Source organism: Ambystoma mexicanum, chromosome 4p (assembly GCF_040938575.1).
Source record: "Ambystoma mexicanum isolate Mex_15411 chromosome 4p, UKY_AmexF1_1, whole genome shotgun sequence".
Lineage (NCBI taxonomy): Eukaryota > Metazoa > Chordata > Amphibia > Caudata > Ambystomatidae > Ambystoma > Ambystoma mexicanum.
Window position 1 is genome coordinate 1,260,661,344 of NC_090927.1, and position 13,749 is coordinate 1,260,675,092.

The 13,749-nt window shown below is 44.6% G+C and overlaps 1 long non-coding RNA gene across 4 annotated transcripts in view; it reads right to left on the reverse strand.

Moving 5' to 3' along the window:
* Positions 1–832: 832 nt before the first annotated feature.
* Positions 833–13,749, reverse strand: part of LOC138453792 (uncharacterized) — a 38,798-nt gene continuing 25,881 nt past the window's right edge. For 2 of the 4 annotated variants that reach the window (XR_011260527.1, XR_011260528.1), the window contains exons 2-5: positions 8,350–8,448; positions 7,929–8,016; positions 1,963–2,150; positions 833–915 (exon numbers count right to left, since the gene is read on the reverse strand). This is a non-coding gene — a long non-coding RNA (uncharacterized lncRNA). The remainder of the gene's footprint in view (positions 916–1,962; positions 2,151–7,928; positions 8,017–8,349; positions 8,449–13,749) is intronic. The other 2 variants (XR_011260529.1, XR_011260530.1) reach the window with 2 other exon arrangements.

Consider the following 13,749-nt stretch of genomic DNA (forward strand, 5'->3'; position numbering starts at 1 on the left):
ACTTTCAGTGACCTAAACAGAAGGTCTACCTGCATGACAAGACTGTCGATCACTTCACCCAATATCACTATGATCAGCTAGCAATTTGTTCGACCATTCACCACACCCAAGAAAACATTAGCTTACCCCCAACAGAAATCCAACAGCACAAAAATGTGTACCATTTACAAGTTGGCACCAACCTACAAATTCACCAGATCAACTATAATAGTTCTACACACAAGATCACTTGCATCTTCAGTTGCACAGAGCAGCATGTGAGCTACAATTACATTGTAGATTAGTAGCAGTGGCTGACGTAGCAACCAAACTCGGTTGTGGGGATGTTCCAATTCCATTGTTTTTTTTTTAACCATAATCTAAAAGATTGCACAGGTGTGTGGTAACTTGTAGGTGTCACTTCATGGTCCAAAATAGGCATGACCGTCATACTGTAACAAGAACACACTGTTAAGAAGACGTGGTGATAGAGTTGAGCTTGTCAAATTCAATCTGTCCGACAAAACATTTGAAGCAGACAATTGACAGGTTACTTTATAGTCCAATATTTTGCAGTTGTTGCACAGCTACATCTCTGGGAACTGCAACATTACACAGACATCTGCTGATTTAATGCTTGTCTATCAACTGTTCAGGTGAAGTAATAGGCAGGTTCTGAGGAAGGAATGAAGAACACTAGCCATCCCTGCCAAAAAGGGTTTCCAGCTTTTGTGAACAGCCATTAATACATTTTGGAATAGTCAGTTTTCACCCATCAGCTTTTACAATATAATTTTCTTGTTTTTTTCACTGCATCTTCTTTTTCCAGATTCCACCAGTAGCTGCTTTTTCTCCTCTACCTTTCTTTTTAATGCCTCAATTATAGCTTTTCGTTATTTCATCAAATGTTTCCTGTGTCTTAATATTGTTTCTTGGCTGTGGGTATGAAAAAGGCAAGTTGAAACTTCATAATGTGACTACAATACAACAAACATTTTGCCTGAGCTGTACACTGGGGTGACTCCCCTTAAGCGTGACCCTATCCGCCCCCTTGGAGTTTTGCTTATTCTTGCTCTCCTTGGCGCTTTCCCCCCTCCCCATGCAGCTACCCATGTAGCTGCACATATAACAATGTGTATGGGTACATACCGTTGAGAGTGCGCCGTGACCACTATAATTTATAAATAGTGGCAAGCTGCATCACCAATTCCACAAGGTCTACGCATAAAGAACTTGAATGAATAGGACAGAAAACGGATTGGTATTTGCGAATCGCGCTCAACCTTGGACATCCTAGATTAGTTCCCCAACCCGTGGACTACATTTTCAGGATTGCATCTAATGTGTAAAAAAAAAAAAATAATAGTTTAGGAATTTCGATTTGGGGAACCAATCCAGGATGTCCAAGCACCACTAAAAACTTTTAGCACAATGCGCCAGCCATTGACGGTCTCTCGGGACTCAACCCTTTAATAATCAAGTACTATAAGAAAATTGTTTCAAGATATTTTCACAATCAACTTCCAAACCTGGTCACCATACCAAGTGTTCAATTTCAAGGCCTTGAAGACGGCTAAGGTCGAAACTTGTGTCGGCTGACTTTATGGGAATAAATTCACCTACAGATGAATACCCCGATGATATTGTTTTACTTTCTTTCTAAAAGACTGTATGCCTAACTTTAAGGAGGTAGAGTGCGATTCGCCAATAGCAATCCATTCTCTGTCCTAGCTTCACACATACTCTGAACTGGACTACAGTCCCCGGGGGTGTCCAACCCATAGCGCTTCGCCAATAACATAAGAGAAATCAGTAGACCATCTACGGTTACTCTAAAGGAAAGAGATGCTGTAAATGAGGTGGGCATTGTGTAGCATTCATCTGTATGTGTGAAAAAGGGGAACGACTCCACATGGGGACGTCAGATGTACCCTCCTCCCCCAAACATCAAATAGATGAAAGAAAAAAAAACACATTGCTTACCTAACTAGAAATGCATGACTCCTTGAAATCCTTTTCTTCATGTATTTCTCTTCTACTTTCATCGATACCCTCTATCAGCAATTTCCAATTAACTTCACCAGGAATTGCAAAGGCTCAAATTCCCCATCCTTTCAAATGCACAGAGAATTGTCTGAATCAAAGAGTGCCATGATGATTTGAGTTATTGCCTAAAAGAAGAAATAAAATATATGTAAATTTAGTATGTACCAAGTATTTGTGAACCAGGTCTGTACCCAAAACCATTAATTTATAGTGGGCTTGCTATGGATGTTCCTGCCCGATGTGTCCCGATTTATGAGCGAAGTGTCTCTTGGTGCTTGGTTAACTTCCTCCAAGACTTCCACCATTGTGGCTTTAACTAGTTGCATCTGTTCGCAAATTTAGAGGTGTGTGTTCTGGAGAGGCAATACGGTCTAACTGCAGAGCTCTTGTACCTAAAATGATGCAGTCATTTTGTGTGTGTCCTTTAAAAGACAAACACATGTTTCAGTTTCTTAAATGTAAATATCAACCATAGAGAGCCCCACCTTGCAGACAGCAACATGTACAGGAAATCGGAGGGTATGCATTGACAGAACCCATGACCAAAGAGATCTTTTCTGGGGGAACAAAAAGTAAATATTACACCTTAGCAGAAGGCCTTTGCCAATATGAGCCAGGCACTATCCTCCAGAAGGGTCACAAGTCCCCACCCCCATAAGCATCGCTCATGTGCAATAAATTATGCACTACAGCTGAACTAGTGCAGCACTCATAACAGTGGAAAAATCCTGCAAAAAAAGTAAACCAAGCCATGGGTAAACTTTGCAGAGGCATGGTTTCTCACACATGCACCACGGCTGAATACATGTAGATAACCTATTACGTAGAGGGTCGGGTGCACCTATCTGAGGAAGGCAGGGACTATTTGTGTGGAACATTGTGGGGGCATTGGAGCAGCAACAGCATTAAAGCCAGAGAGGGGCGGCCAGTAGGGGCATTTATCCCCTACTTGGCAACGGTTTGAAAGCAATCAGCCTGATCCGTATAACAGTCATTGTGTGGTCCTGGGAAGGAGTCACCCCACCCACGAAAAGGGGGCATCTGTATGCTGAACAGCTAAGGCGTCTTATGGCAGAGGCCTTCAAACTGGGTGGCCCAAAGGATGCCAGTTGGTAGGGGGCTTGAAGGATTATGGTGATTTTTTTATAGAAAATATAAGAATTTGTGGCGGGGTGCAGAAATTATTTTACTCAAGTGGGGGGGCGGCTCCGCATAAAAGACGTGAAGACCACTGCCTTAAGGGAAGAAAGTGACCTCCCACTTTCAAATAGCAAAGCAATTCACAGTACTCCTTTCACGCCCAGGTCAGAAAATTCCCGCTACCGTGCCAGTTCTGATACACAAGGCTGCTGAAAAATCCAGACAAGCAAGAAAATAGCTCAACATCATCTAGCGAGAATGAACTGGTCCCATCATTAGATAAAAAGAAAAACCATAAAAAGCATTCACCCCAGATTATCATAAATAATGATCAAAAAAGATATTTTCAAAATTAATGATAGGGATCACTATCCCTAGCAAGCATTCAATAAAGTTTACAGGCAAACTATCTTCAATTAACTGCTGAGGTCAAGCAAACCGCATTGAAGGGGCAATACAATCCCTCCGGTAACCTCATCAACCTATATACAGACTGTCACATAAGTATAACTAGAACATGCAGTAATCCAGAGTCCCTGAAACTTACATTTGTATATATTAAATCATGTAGCGATTTCCCCAAATTGTTGAACAAACTAAACGTAGATGAGTAGAGCATGAGTCATTAGGGGAATTAGAACACGGTCCCCTGCGCATAAAGGCTGGCACAACTAACTCTACTATGAACCAAAAAGGCAATGGTAAACGGGGGGTGAACAAGCCCTTTAAAATAAATGGCGTAAAAAGCTCTGCCTCGCGGGTATAGCATCCGTAACTTCTAGCAGTGAAAAAATTATATTTAAAAGCATTACAATATAAAATGAGTCTTTGAATGCCAGACAGTTCGCTTGAAAATCTCCTTTAATGCGAATTCAGTTGCTGGAAAATTAATGGATGCCACCTTTTTTTTTGGTTGGCTGGTGTTCAATGGCTTAAGTGAAAACAATGATCAGGTTGCAAGCATTGCTAAGAGAAATAAATAGATGGGGGGGCATCTGTCCATTCTTGGTTAGAGGAGCCTTTTTCTCTCCTTTCTTCATGAGAGCTTGGATGGCCAATATCTGCAACCATTCGCTGTGCGCCGAATCACAACAGCAAATCTAAGCCCAAAGCAGCATGTACCACCAGAAGGAGGAACGCAGGAATCAAATAACTCATTCATCATGGTGTTTCAACCATCTCCAGCCTGAGACTACACCTGGCGGTGTGTGCAGCACACCCTGTACCAAACAGCGGCTCAGTCTGCCACACACTTCAAAACGTAGCCAGCCTTCATGCTAGCCAAACAAAACATTGCCACAGGGCACCCTGCTTCAGAATTAACCAACATTAAAGATGCTGCGAAAGTCACACACGCTTCGCACAAGCCACACAACAATCCCCACAGAAGGGAAATCTATGACAGCAGGTGTGTGCACTGGCATGCAGCTGTCTGGGCAACTTATTGAAAATTACAAGCATTGTGCCCTCTATATACAAGAGACACATTCTCACAGGGGCTATGCGACACTGCAATGTTCTTAAGCAGACGACAAGAGTCAAATCTTGAGTATCGCTGGGTCCGTGCAACTCTTTCCTTCCCAGTAAAGCACTGGAATGATTTCGCTCCTACCCACTGAAGGTGCTGTCATGTGTACGAGTTGTATATGCACTGTACCGGACACATAGCAACGCCACACACAAGGGCACAGCAAGCACGTGGATAATGGACCACTTTAAAGCAACCAGGGATTTTTCAAAGGTTTGTTTAGTACATTAAGCTTCTGCCGTTTAAGCCCACACCTGCACTGTCCCCTAGGGACCAGGGAGGATAAGTGCTCATCCAAACTAGCAATCAAAATATATGTTAACATATAGTGGTGCCAACAAGATAGCAATTAGGTTTTTTATCTTTTTTTTTTAAAAACATTTTCTTGATAACAAGATAATCACTCTACAGGCAGTGGTCTTCAAACTTGTTTCACCCCCAAGAACTCCCTAAGAAAAAGGTGCCTGGCTTGGGCCCCTCTATCCACGTGGACTCCAAAATGTTTATCTGGTGTAGAATGGTGCCAAATGGAGGTGTGGGTGCCAAACAACATTCTTTCAAAATCATTGCTTGCAATAACTCAAATTAGAGGGCAAATATTTGTAAACGCAGCATTCAGAATTTTTTGCTACAGAGGACGTGACTAAAAGTGGCATACTGGAGAGCTAGTGTGAACTATGGGCCTGCCTTTCAGCAGCCAGCCATCACTATTGGGTTCAATTTTTGCAATAACCTCTGGTTGGCTTTCTTCCAGCTTTGACCAATATTTAGTCTTTAGGGTTGCAAAAGTTGAAAATCCAATCTTGCAAAGGTACGAGGTGCTGAAAGCTAACAGTACATTGACTGCATTTGGATAAATGGAGGAAACTGCATTTTGACAAAATCCACCCAAGGACAATTTTTTGAATTGACTCTCCAGTAGGCGGCCACTTTGAAGTTCCATTAGTTCCTCCTGGCGGTGTATTGGGAGGTGGGCCGGCCCCTACGTCCGATAGGAAAGGCTGAACCGAACCACTCAGTCATTGATGCTACAATGGTCCTCTGGAAAGTACTTTTGAGAGTGGTTCTGAGATGGTTTCCCATTAGTTCAGCAATAAATGAAAAGATCATACTCCCTCCTCAAGAGCATCTGCTAATAATGAAACGCGTCGGAATGCAGACATTAACCCTCCTCCGCCTCCTCCAAAGCTCCAACTTCTTAAATGCTGACATTTTTGCGTTCATAGCCAATGATGTGGTTTCTTTTCTGTGCCTTGCAGGGAGAGGTTTAGAAAATGTAGCTTTTCAAAGAGGGCACCATAGTAAACTAACAGTACAAGCCAGTGTGAATCACACAGAGGCTCTTCTTTCTTGTGGTCTAAACCCAGGAGAAAGTGCCTCACTTTGTTCCTAAACACAATATAAAACCTTTCCCCATGGAGAGCAACCTGACCTCCATGTGAAACAAAGCATCGTGTTCAGCTCCCATTTCTGCACATAATGTGGCAAACAGGTGGGCTCCTGTGGGGTGCATCTTAATAAAATGCACAATCTTTACAAATAAAGTCAGCACCTCTTGAGAATCCATTCCCCACATTGCGCACAGGCAAAGCTTCCCGGGGATCACGCAGTGTGTGTCCACAATATATGTGGTGCTACTATCAACACTTTTGCTTTTAACCCACTTCTAGCACCAGACATTGAAGGAGCACCATCCAAGCAAATACCAACACACACCTCCCACTTTAGGCAGTGGGAACTTAGGAAGTAGTTAATAATGTCTATGACTATAGATGCAGTTGCTCTGCCCTGAATTGTTTTACAAAATATTTCTCCAATATTTCAAGCACGATATAAATTCTGTACTGATATAAGAGGACAGGTCAGTGATGCGGCGGAAAATTGTGGTGTCAAAGATACTTTTGCATTTCTCTGCTGCACCGTCACTAAGCATTACCCGGTTGACGGTGAGAATTGTTGGCAGAATTACTCTCAGCATCTGTAAAGGGCACCCCGCCCCCAGATAATGTGGTAAGAAGCTTCCAAAGCATTTGCAGGTACTGAGGCCACGTTTTAACAGTGTATTTTTCTTGTGTATGCCTTGTAGCTGCTGTACAAACAAATCTATGGTCTTTTTTGCTAAGGTATTGTTTCCAAATGCGCCTTAATTGTTGGCTCCAGGCTTGCTAACGTAGCACCACAAACCACACACTGCAGCTTAACTTGTCAGCAACTGTGATCCATGCGAACCCAAAACACAAAAAATACATCGTTTTTACATTTCTCGTGTCCGTTTCCACCTCTCCTTCCGCTTTTCGTTTGAGATTCCTACCATCTTTGGGCACTAGGAAACTATCCAGTTCTACCATCTTTGGGCACTAGGAAACAATCCAGTTCTATGTGTTATTTCTGTATTTTAAAGCCCGAACACAAAGAAAGACTAATTTTTCCCCGGCCGTTTTTGTATTGACTTTAAAGTGCGGAATTCACATACTGCCCCCATCCTTCCCCACCCGCTCATTAACTCGTCTATCAGGGGGGACCCCGAATCCCCAATTTCCCTCCCCCAACACACGCATCTTACCCACATGTGCACACACAGTCCAAAACACACCTCTGCCTCCTGTGACGACTCTGCTGGGTCTCACAGCGCCTGGCAGCCCCTGCACGCACTTATGTGTGACAGGGGTTTAACAAGTATGATCATTCCATTTAGAAAGACCGCTCACAGAGCAGTCTTTCTAAATCGACCCCCCCCCCCAATCGGTACAGTGAAAAAGATATTTTCTTCACTTCGTACCAATGATCCATCTAAAAAAGGCGCCTGACTCTGAAAACATTGCAAACACCCCACGTTAATTTAAAGTTTTCAAAAATTAAAAATGCTTTAAAAGATTTAAATTGAGAAACCACCACATAAGATTTAAAAACAAACCATGTGAAAAGGCTGGGGGGGGCGAAAAACAAAACCATGTGAACAGCTTGGGGGAAAAACAAACTCAGCAGTAATGGGTCAGAAATGCTGCTTGGATTTAAAACAAACACCACATTGAAGCAAGTCTCAGAAGACTCCCCGTTAAGATCGTGAAGTTCTAGCTCTAATTTTTTGTTGAAGTGTGGTCCTGGACTAGGCCAGAGGGCGGCGAAAACCACACCGGCGAAAACCACACCTGAATGCACATTGCACAGGGACGATATAAACCTTTAGCACTTCTACTCAACCAATATTACATAGGGAGAAGAAATCCTAACTTGCCTGCGTCACTGGGTCAAGTGCTTCACTGGATTTTTCTTGCTGGGACACTGGTGGTTAGGTTGACACACCGACGCTTGGAGTGATGCTGCTGCAATGAAACAGTTAGTCAAGGATACATGGGTCTACCTGAGACTTCAAAAATGAGCAGGGGTTAAAACCAGCTCTTGGGTGTTAGGCATCAGCTAGTAAGCAGGGCGTAACGCTGGGAAACCAGGAGAGAGAACACAGTGCACTGCAAATGCAACTCCCACATGAGACGTGAACTTTAAGTACCGCCCCAAACTGGACATGAGAAAGGAACAGCCTCGAAAATAGGTTTGAAATCCCTGGTTGTGACTCCTACTATACCTTTAAAATGACCCCACCATCACCCACAGCAAAATACAGATGTTTAAAAATAATTGAAAAAAGATATTCTTACCGTCGGAAAGTTCTAATACAGATGTCAGGATTTTTTATGGTGCCATTGCTGGTGGGGACTTTGCTGTCCAAGATGGGGTGATTAAGCCAATTTGTGTTCCTGCAATTGAAAAAGTACAATTAAAAAAAAGATTATAAACGTACCAGATTGACCGTACCAATATGTGCGCACTACATTCTGCCAGTCGGCACACATCCTCCCCCGCACACAAACGGGACCTAGGGTGCAGGGTCCAACCGGGAAATCTCCAAAAGTTCCCTGTAGGCCAGTCCACCCCAGCTGGTAGAGAGCAGTCCAGAGCACATACCCGAAAACGTAACTCATACTCAGTCACAGAGACAAAACAAAATAATACAGCGAGCAAAGCGAGAGAAAGAGCATCAGCTTGTTATAGGTTATCCTTAACAGTTGTGAAGTCCAGCCTGCTGGCATTAAAATCATTCATCTACATATCTTACATAGACTACGACACAGTAGTTCTTAACTCACGAGCCAACTTTTGGAAACATCGAGTAATAGCCATGTAGCTTATACTGCAGTTAGGTGACAGCGCTGAAATAGCAGCAGACTGCCGCTGCTGCCATGCCATACAGGAGGGCCCCTGGCTTCTCAGCAACATATGGTGCCACATGCAGGCGAAGGCCTGGCCTCCACAGCAGGATGATATACATGAATTCCACTTTAAATCAATTCTGTGGCAGCGGTGCAACAAATGTACTGTTGGTAATGCAGTGAGTTTAGTATATCATGGGATGCATAGACTTGCTCTATAGTAGATGGCTCCCAGGGTAGCTCAAAAAAAAAAATAAGTGCTTCAAATGTGTTTGGCCAAGGGATGGGTTGGGGTATTTTTGCCTCCGTTTGGCACCCATGAACCCAGTTTAATTTCCTAATAACTGCTGTCAGCACAATGGAAGCATTTATTTGTAAACATAACATCTTTATGAATATAACCTGTGATAAAACACAACGCAAGGGGCACACAAATTGTATTGGTGTGGTGCTCAGAAAAAAATAATAATAAATAAATAACACATCTCAAAGAAAACTAGTGAACGCAAGTTTATGCCGCGTTTTTGAGTTTGGAAATTACTTTCCTTTGAATGTGTAAAACGCACATTTGAACAATAATGTGTCCAGCATGTAGAATGCCTTCTTTCAACAGTGACCACACCCCTCCCCGCCACAGTGATGTTCACGGCCCCTTGATTTCCGTGGTGTCCCTTTCAGGACAGAAAAAACAAACGGGATGAGCAAACAGAGCCAAGAAAAGCGCGAGTGACGGCTGGGGAAAGGAGCCTTGATTAGATTAGGTCACCAAGCCCCCAGCTTCCCTCTGCAAAGCTGGGGGCTTGATAAAGCCTGGTCATGGCTGAGGCAGGCCAGGTCCCGAGATCCGGCCAGAAATCTGATGCCGGATCTCGGACCCTGCCAGCGCTGTCCCATGGACCAGAGGGGTGACGAGGCAGAGGGGACCGGTGTTGTATGATATCTGGCTACCCCACGGCAGATTGCTGGATAGCCCAGCAATCTGGTGTGGGGGAGCTGGATATCATACAACACTGGCAATGTGTGCTTCCATCGCTGCTCGCCTCTTCTTCCCCCATGCCCAAGCAAGGTGGGGGCACAGAGGGAGAGGGGTCCCGGGGGAACCAGCATTGCAGTCATCCAGCCCCCATGCTCACCTTTCACCGTGCGTTAGCCTTCGTGGGTCCAAAGGGGGAGAGGGAAGCAGAGGGACCGACAAAGGCCTGAAACGCTTGCTTCCCGGCACTCCATCCAACTGTGGTGTGGCGGTCAGAGCGAGAAGCAGCATCCCTTACCAGGCAATAAGACGCTGGCGTCACCAGCAGGAAGCAACAATGCAGCATGGACACGCGATCCAAATTCAGGAAAGAGCTCTTCCAGGCTGCATTTATTTCCCGCGCCCTCATCACGTTGCACTGACTGAGCATGTATTTTCTCTTTTCTCGCTATCCTGAATCACCCGCCCCACAGATTGAAGACCTCTGCCTACAGTATGGCTATTTCTTAGGGCTAAATACTCATGGTTATCTTGCTGGCAAGACTACATAGGAGTTTGCATTTTCACAGTATACTAGCAAAGCAACATGCAGGCACCTAGTCAGTGAGACAACCAGGTAAATCAAGGAAGTCGCAGGGAAATAAAGGAAGTCGGTCCTATACAGAAAGAAAGAAATATGGGGGTGAGGGTCAAGAGACATCTTGTGGTAGAGACTCTGGCCGGTACAACTCAATGCACTGCCTGGCAGCACTGAGCGGTAAAGTCAGGCACACCTTCCTGCAATGTTCATAACCCCTCACCTCGTAAAGGCAGTCAAGTTACAGAAATCATACCAAGGGAACTGCATGCTGTCGTAGTGAGCTCATTGCTGTTATAAGAGTGAAAGCCGTGTTGCACAGATAACGGCAGCACTGGTCATTGAGCCGGCTCTCGTTGGATCCGAGATACGGCACCAGATGTGTAGCCGGATCGTGGAATCCTGCCAGAGTCAGCCGCTGCAAACCCCAAACCCAAGCTCTGCGCTGGGTTACTTTGGAAAAAAAAGAAAGAAAAGAAAGCGCCAGTGGCGGCACAGAGTAGGGGGGGGGGTAGAGCAGCTCATTGCTGCCATGAGCGCTCTGATGGCTCCGCCCCCCTATGTGTACACAGCAGGACTTTGATACAGGTCTCAGCTACAGGAAAAGCAAACTAACTTCCTCTGGTGACCCCATGCAGGGTGCACAGGGTCACCAGAAGAAGTTAGTCCTCCGCCACGACCCAGTTTATTTATGCAATGTTTGTCGGATACTTGTATCCAACAAACATTGCATAAAAAAAAATAAACAGGTAGCCGTCAAACATTGCATGAATAAATAAATACCCCTATTATCATTGAAACTATCCCACACGATGCAGCCACACAACTGCTTTCAGAGGGGAGCTGCAGGAGCTGTGCCGGGTGTGGTTCAAGTAAAAGAAAACGTTGCTTATGGCGAACAGAAATCAGAATGTTTTAAGAATGAGGTTGCAGGACAATCCCTCGGTTTAAACCAGGATTTCCCCACAGATTATCTGCTCTTTCAAACACTGTGCAGGCGATACACAAATAATCTTCAAAAATACAAGACAACCCACAAAGAAAAACTGCCTCTCCGATGTATACTGCCTCCGCGATGTATACTTCTGGATGAATTCAAACTCCCTCAAAATCAACCCAGGCAAAACTGAAATAATGATTGTCACAAAAAAATGGAGGAGAAAACCAATTCATCCCTTGGCCAAGGAAACTCGGGACAACCACAGCACCCGCGCCGATTGTAAAAAACCTAGGGGTTCTGATGGACAACAATCTCACGCTACAGCCACAAGTAAACGCTCTCCTCAAGAAATGCTTCTTCCTCCTGCGAGTGGCAAAGAGAATCTTACCGTTCCAATCGTTCACCAACAAAACAACCACCATCATCGCCCTCGTCATGTCCAAAGTAGGCTATGCCAATAGCCTATACCTAGGCATGCCCGAACGACTCTTAAAAAAAAAACTACAATGCATTCAAAACGCAGCAGCCAGACTACTTCTGAAACTACCCCGAAGAGAACACACCGCACCAGCGCTGAAAACACTATATTGGCTACCAATAAAACAACAACTAAAATTCAAAATAATGTGCATTACGCACAGAGCAGTACACAACGAAGGCGCTGAGTTCCTAAGGGACAAACTGCGCCTACATCAACCAACAAGAACGCTCAGATCAAGCATGGACATCCGCCTGGAACCGAAGCCCTACAAAAAAAAGAAAACTTGGAGGATCCTCCTTCTCTCACCAAGCCCCGAAAACCTGGAACGACCTCCCAAAGTACATACGGAACAAAAGAAACCACCTGTTATTCTGGAAATTACTCAAAACCTGGCTCTTCGCGTCATAACTGAAAAGACCGGTCACAGGGGCACCTACATAAACATCAATGAACGTAGAGCATCCGCAATACACACCGTTCAATCAATGGGGAAAAGCCAAGGTAAATACCCCACGACATACGAAACGATCAAACGGGAGACAGCCGCAATACGATCAAAGACAGTAAACATAGCAAACTAATAAAAAAAAACACTAGGACGAATTATCAAGAGGACCATGACCATAACCTTTACATTCCCCAACAGCCCTAAGGACAAAATATAGAGAGGGAAAGGAAGCACGGCACCACGAGCCCCAATCCAATGGGTGAGAAACAGAATGTTTCATCACTGCACACTGACACACAGCAGGAAACAATGCCCCACCACACAAAAACTACAACTAAACAATGGTCCCAAGGAAGTTCACCCCACGGAAACCAATGAACCAGTCAGGACAGAAGGTTACGAACGACTGAATACACAGGCTCACCAAGATGGATCCACTAGGACAACACATCAACACGACTCTGACCCTGAATCATTCAAAGCCTTAACCGACCAGGGTCTCACTAGATAACCTGAGAATAGATATTACCTACCCAGCCCCACAACCGAAGATTAGGTTCAGACGCACCAACCAATCTAAACTATACTCAATAGGATACAGTTGGATCAGTGCAACAACACCAAAGCGAGTCGGCCCACGAGGAACCAGCAACAACCCAACCTACAGGTATACAACTCTAACGGAACCATAAGTACATGAATCAGGATACAGACCCCACTAACACAACCCTCAATCTTCTGCATACTTAAACCCACACAACCATCTCTCTCCCAGCAATCCGCACGCACTTTACCACACCACATCAACAACACATAAACTTCACCCACAGCACTTGAGGCCTTAACCGATCCGATGCTAGCACCAAAGCCCAGCACTCGGTGTATACCGAGCTGAAGCTGCCAACAGCACACCACTTCTCCCACTCTCCTTCTCCCCTCTTTCCGACTAACCCTACCCGCCCTTCCTGTTTACAGATCCACCAGAGCACCTGGGGACCAATTCCGTTGGTGACGGTGCGCTATACAAGTACCTTTAACATAACATAACATTAGCTAGAGTAATTGCTCCTTTTAATGATTCTTTAAGTCTGCTTAGAATAATCCTCTGTAGGAGCTCAGATCACAGCGTAGACTAACATTGCGGATGGTAGTTTAGGTGCACAGATGGATGGTACGGTTTGCTCACTTGTACAAGTGCGGGTCGGACTGGGCCATAGAATAGTCTCGGGCACCAATAAAAAAGTGGCCCATAGTTGTAAACGGCAATTCATTCCTTTTCTGACCATGTTTGAATAGTACCCAAGGGGGGAGGTTTTTTTTTCATAAAATGGGATGCAAATTGTTCATTTTAAAGAATATTTACTCAGCAACACTGGTCAAAACTATTATTCGCATAATGAAGTAACTCATCGCCAGTGCCATGGAAGTG